The sequence below is a fragment of the Cupressus sempervirens genome, chromosome 11 (genome assembly GCF_028749045.1).
Source record: "Cupressus sempervirens isolate cs-2001-9-10 chromosome 11, ASM2874904v1, whole genome shotgun sequence".
NCBI lineage: Eukaryota > Viridiplantae > Streptophyta > Pinopsida > Cupressales > Cupressaceae > Cupressus > Cupressus sempervirens.
In genome coordinates, this window is record NC_143128.1 from 31,546,524 (window position 1) to 31,553,341 (window position 6,818).

Sequence of the window (6,818 nt, forward strand, 5' to 3'; positions counted from 1 at the left end):
ATTTAGGCTATGGCTAGGATTGGACATTAACATTATCTCCCTATTCTTACCATTGAATTATTGTGATAGGGCATGTACATCTTGGCAATTCAGGGAAGTCAATGCCTGGTGCCTATATCCTACATAAGAGATGAGCATATACATGTACATAAATATATCTAAACTAAATAGGCAATGATAGGGAGTGGTACACCGTGTAGATCTTGACTAGCAAGTGACTATGACTCCCTCCCTTAACCACATCAAACACAAAAAATAAAAGATAAAATGGACACAAGCACCATACACATGCAAGTATGGGGTAAGTACCATAATAATTATAAGTCAAACATCAAATGATCAAATAAAACATTGCATTGTTATGAATATGAAGTAACCATCATTAAAACATCATCTGACATTGCTATGAAAGAAATCATATTTATTAACTACAAATCATTAAAGCAATGTTAATGCACCAATAAGCATAATCATTAAACAAAAAATAAAATATAGTCAACTAAGTAATCATCGTTGATATATCTCTAGTCTAAGCTATAAAATAATATCCTAATTATAAATCCAATACCCTTGAAACTAACACATGCATGAAATAGGCATAAAAGAGTTTGGTAACTAAAATGGAAAAAAAAACTATGGGTGCGCATTACACAATACGGGGCAATAATTATACACATTGATGCCTTCGGTCTAGGGTTCATGAGGTAAATGTTGCAAATTTTGGGTATCAACTAACATATACATCAAACACGAGGACATATAAAAATATTTCTTTAGGTTTAATGTCCACTTGAGTTGGTTCCTTAAAGAGCTAGTAATTAACTTAGCCCAATCTAAAAATTATGACCCTTACAACACAATCTGGATGTAAAAATACATCCAATCTTCAAACAGACTCACATCTAGAGAACCACATATCCTGTGCAACAAAACTATTATATCATGAACTCATGGGGACATATGATCATTCTTAAGGGTTTTTTGGCAACCTAGAACCACCTTTGTAAAATGACACAATCCAACTCCTTGTAATGGCATCCCTATATATATTTTGAGTTGTCGAGAACTTCACCAAAGATGACATAGGAGTCATGTTGGAAAACTCTTGTTCTTCAAGGTGGAATAATTTAGAAAAAGATTTTCTAGTAATGCTTAACAACACACTCCCATCCTTTTTTAGAATATTATTGCTGGGTACATCATGCATTTGAACACATTCTTGGATCAATTCTAGACAAGGATATACAGGTGGGAATGGAGAAGCCATAAGGTAATTGCAATCCAACATTTTAGTGGAAAAGGGTTCTAAGAGTCTTTCACATAGCCTCTCTATTATTCCCTCGAGATTAACCCCTAGGAGATTTGTATCTGATATGAAAGGTGACTTACTATACGTACTACGAGTATTTCCAAACATATGTAGGGTAGACCTCATGACTTAGAAACTCACTTTTTGGAAATAAGAGAACCAGCCACAACCCTATTTATCAAAATATGAAATGTAAGTGTACACAATATAATCATCTATTTACAAAACTTTAATGCATAATGCAGATAAAATGACAATGAACTAGACTAAACCCAAGAAATCATTATCAAAATGTAAATTCTATGAATGTTTCATGTTTCCCTAACTACAACCGCTAAGAATGCTCTCTGACAAGCATCTTAGTGATAGTTCTAGAATGAAAGTATACTTAGAATGTAGATCTACAAGAATGCATGCAAGATCTATGACTATAATGTAGATTATATGAGGATAAAAACTCTTAGAATGCTATGAAAATGGATATACAATGAGCTAAACATATAGTAAATGATGCTAAATAACATAAAAACAATGCTAAAATGCTATGAATTTGCTAGAATGATAATGCTAAAATGATAACTTAGAGTGTGCCTATAGTGCAGATGCCTAAAACTTGGGTCCTTTGGCTCTTGGATTTCCCTCCTATTTATAGGATTTCAGAAGGGGTTGGGGTAAGAATCGGGATTTTCACCTTTGACTAGTAGATGAAATTGAAACTAAGAATATCTCATAAGAGACTAGGAAGAAGAGTCCAACATACTTGGTTTTGAGGATAAATGGGGATATTTCTAATTCTTTTAAATGAAAAAGGGAGACTTTCTCTTTTGTGATGATAAATGACTTTATTGATTTAATAAATGTCTTATTTATTTTCAACACTATCTTTTTCTTCCTCCCTTTTAAATTTCATTTTATGAATTTGAATTATTTTTCTCCTCTTTTAAAGTTGATTTAGGTCTTGTTGATTTGATAGATAATTAATGACCTAATGTGATTTTTGATTTGAAAGTCTATTGTGTTCTTCTGATTTCCCCCTTAATTTGTGTTGATTGATTAGAATTGTGTAATTCAGGTCTTTGCCAATTTTTGAGTGTCTACAAATTCCCCTCTTTAAGTTAATATGCAAAGTGTATTAGTTCAAAGACTATCCTAATTCTCTAATGATGGGATGTATTCTTGATGATGATTTGATGTCTTGATTGTCGTTGATTTTTCCAATTGGTTGTGATGTTTTTACTTGGATACCCTGGTTTTGGTTGATTTGATATTTAGAATTTTGGCTGGGGTAGAACGTTTTTTAATTTTCACAAACATTTTGATGTCCCAATTTGGATGCCTCAGTTTGATACAGATATATTGCCCCCTCAGAAATAAAATTGGAAAAGATGAAAGTGCAAGGATTAATAAGGTTCCTATTTTATTTCTAAAATGTTGGATAATTGATGGATAAAGATGGTCAAGTTGATTTAATACAATACTCCATTCACGAAAGTGAGCAAAAAGATTCCAATGTTGGGTAAATAGGGTGAAAGGGTAATATAAATGGCCCTATGGAGGGTTAAATAGGTCAAAAGTCCTTTTACCCTTGTCATTTTCATTCTCTCTTTTGACATTTGGCATTTTGGAGCTCTGAGCTAGCAAGGATGGTGGTCTCTTTACGAGAGCACATATTCAAGAGGGGTTGCAAGTACGAGCATCCAGCGGACTATGGTGCCCTAGTAAGTCATCGAGATTTTCTATTTTTAAATTTTTTGCATTTGACCTAGTTTGTTGTGAATTTTGCATGAATTTTTGCGGTAAATTGGCTTTTTAGGTGTTTTAGTGCATTTAACTTTTCTTTTAGCACTTTTGATTTCTTTTAGCACATTCGAATAATCCTTTAGCACATATGTTTAGCTAAAGAACACATTCAAAAACCTAGGATTTTAGGTTAATTAGCACATATAGAAAAATACTAGTGCATATAGGGGGTTTTAATGATGCATTTAAAAGTTTTAGCACATTTGACCCATCTTATAACACATGTGTTTGATGTTTTAACACTGTTGAGTGAAATACTGCTTACAATATTTGTAATAGCACATATGATCATTATGATAGTGCTTTCACATGTTATAGCTCATTCGATCTAGGAAATAACATGTTCAAATGTTAAAATAGTGCATATGAATTTTCTAGTGCTTTTGATTGATCTTATAGCATGTAGGTCCTAGGAAATAGCACAAATGAATGTTGAAGGGCGATGCATGGTGGTGATGTTGTGAGGAAATGAAGTCCATAATAGTTGAGTTGCAAAAGTTGCCTTGATGTTGATGTTGTTGTCTATTATTGGATAACCAGTCTTGAATTTGAATGATGTTGTGAAGGCTTTCTTGTGTAATCCTGATTCATGTGCCAACTGTGTGTTTTCAAGGGACCCAAGATGAAAATGCAAACTAAATGAATGCAACTAACTGTCATTTTTTTGTAAAGAGATACAAATTAACTATCATCATAGAGTGTTTAATAAAAAGTGACTAAGTACAGTCAGCACTAGCTCAGCTATGGTGATATGAGTACTATGTCACATTGAGGAGTACCAGCAAACATGAACAATATACATGAAAAATATGACAATTATTGGAAAACAAAGTTATATCTACAGAGGAATAAAAATAGGCATGCAAATAGTCACATGTTAGATGAAAAATTGATAAAATATCATGACTTCATCCTGATACCTCTAGTCAAGCACATCATCAAGGCACTAGAAGTACATAACAATGAAGAAAACCATTATTTGTGAACCAAGTGTACTACCAATTGTGTGTAATAGTGTTGAATTTGTTTAGTTCTGCCTAAGAGAAACTATTGTATAGGTCAGATTACAAAGCATGAGAAGTGTTAGTGGTGATCTAGTAGCAGATTTTATTTGGTGATGTGCGTCGGTAGGAATTAGGGTGTCTGAGCATCAAAGCTAAGAGTCAAGTGTACCTAGTACTAGGGCAGTAGGATGCAAAGAATAGATACATGATAAGACTAGTAAAGAATGAGTCTCAAGTGAGAAAAGACTATAAATAGGTGAATATCATGGGGATGGAACAAAGCAAGGTGAAGAGTAGATCATGGCTATTGGTTTTATTGAGAATTTTGAGGAAGCGTGTGCATGAAATCATGTTGGGCTCACCATATCAGTCATAGTAGGAGGGTGATGCTAGCTAGGGAAGGTGGATTAGGCAAGGGTGAAAAGAAAAGCACATCCGATGAACCTCTAAGGAGCTAGTGTACTAGCCCAAAATTCAAGAGTTAGTTTTGGAGCAAGGTGAATCAAGTCATGTGGGATGAGGGTCAACACAACTAGAAGATGGGAGGATCAAGGTAGAAGAAACAACCTTGTCAATGTTAATGATGTTGTCAGGGGCTGCAATGCAACATGCATTGCATGTGGTATTGGAAGATGATGAGCTAATGATGCAGGCAAAGAATAGTCCACTTGAGATGATGAAGAGTATGTTAGGAGTAGAGGAGGAGGTGATGGAGATAAAATCTCATGGAAAGTCCATGGGAGAAGCTCTAAGAGGTGTAGTAGACATTAGTGTGGGTGAGATGATGAATGGATCATGTTGGTTGCTTAGCCTCAGGATTCTGGGACAAGGGTCAACAGAAGGGGAAGCAAGCAGTGTAAATGTGGAGGAGCCACAATTAGAAGTGGGGGGTGGAGATCAAGCATTAAGTGATATAGAAGAATTACAAAGAATGGTTGCTGCCGAGAGAGTCAAAGTGGAGAATGCAAAATAAGAAGTCACATTTTTGTTGGGATTGATGGAGAAGGCACAAGATGATGGAGCATAAACAGAGGCGAGACAACTCTAAGCAGTGGTGGATATGGAGCGAGTGTAGGTGCAATCACTAGAAGTAGAACTATGTGTGGAACAATCATGAGTGGAGGGAAATGACATGGGGATGTGGGCAGAGCAATCACTATCTTAGAGGTTGTAGGAATCTCTAAATATGGCACAATTAGATTTAGAGAGTGCACAAAATGAGCTGGTGTTGGTGCAATCACAATCTGAGTCATTTAGCGAAGTGATTGCAAAATCAAACTCCTTATCGTTGAAGCTATAGGAGTAGTTAGCATTAAGTGAGGGGAAGGTGAGATAGTTACAACAGCATTTGGGTAAGGCAAAAACAAATGTGGAGCATTGGTGAATGACAATTGATCAAATGAAGTAGGAGTGGGATATGGCCTAATGAGTGATCACTTCACTAGGAGTAAACAAGCTGGTGTAGAATGTGTTTGTGGAAATGCACCAGACAAAAAAGGTACACTAGGAAGCCGCTTATTATATGGGACATTATCATTAGGCATTCCTGAATGAAGACCAACAAAAGACATAGTTTGTGGATAGGGAATTCACCCAACTATTAAATGCATAATTATGTAGTGGGAGGTTTCCAATTCCCATGGATCTAGTGTGGGTATGTAGAGGACTGACGGTAAGAGCTTCCTCTTGTGGAGTCGGGTCAAAAGAAACACCATTGGTTGGACACCCTATCTTGCCACCTTCTCCAGGGAGGCCAGAATAAATAATTTGCTAGACGCTTTTCAAATGTAAAGTTGTCGTTGCCATTGTAGTAGAATAAAAGTTTGTGTTTGTTATTGTTGCAAGAAAAGGGACAACTGATGTTGATTGTAATATATTGTCATGTTTGTTTTTAGTATTTTTGGAATCTATTTGGATGTTTTTAGCATTTTGAGGAATATGTGAATGTTTTTGGGATTTTTGATAGATATTTGAATGCTTTTATGATTTTTGAAAAATGTTGGAAAGGTTTTAATCTCTGTAAAAGTGGGAATAATAAAGTCTGTAGAGTAAGGAAAACCTTTAATTGCATGCGGGGAACTAAATGTCCATGTGGGCTCGTAATGAAAGATGAGTACAGATTTCCATAACATTTGGAGAGCTATGATGTGTAAGGCATAATTCTACCTATATTAATAACCTTTACAGACAATTACAAGGCCAGCATTGGGATGTTTCTCTAGGTGTGTGTCAAGAGAGACACTCTCAAGGCCTATGAAAAGATGTTTGGGGGCCCAAAAGGACACCTAGGCCTTGAGAAAGGCAAAAGAGGGCCTTGAAAAAGGTGCTTTGACCCAAAAAGGTGTTTTGGGGGCCCAAAAAGGACATCTGGACCTTAAAAAAATGAAACAAGGCCTTGAAAAAAGGTGCTTGGGCCAAAAAAGGTGCTTGAGGGGCCTAAAAAAGGTGTTTGGGCCTAAAAAGGTGTTGAGAGGCTTGAAAAAGGCATTTGGGCCTAAAAAGGCGCTTCAGGGGCCTAAAAGAGGCATTTAGGGGGCCTGAAAAAGGCGTTTGTGCCTAAAAAGGCACTTGAAGGGCTTGAAAGAGGTGTTTGGGCCTAAAAAAGTGCTTGAGGGGCTTGAAAAATGTGTTTGGCCCTAAAAAGGCACTTGAGGGGCTTGAAAGAGGCATTTGGGCCTAAAAGGGCACTTGAGGGGCTTCAAAAA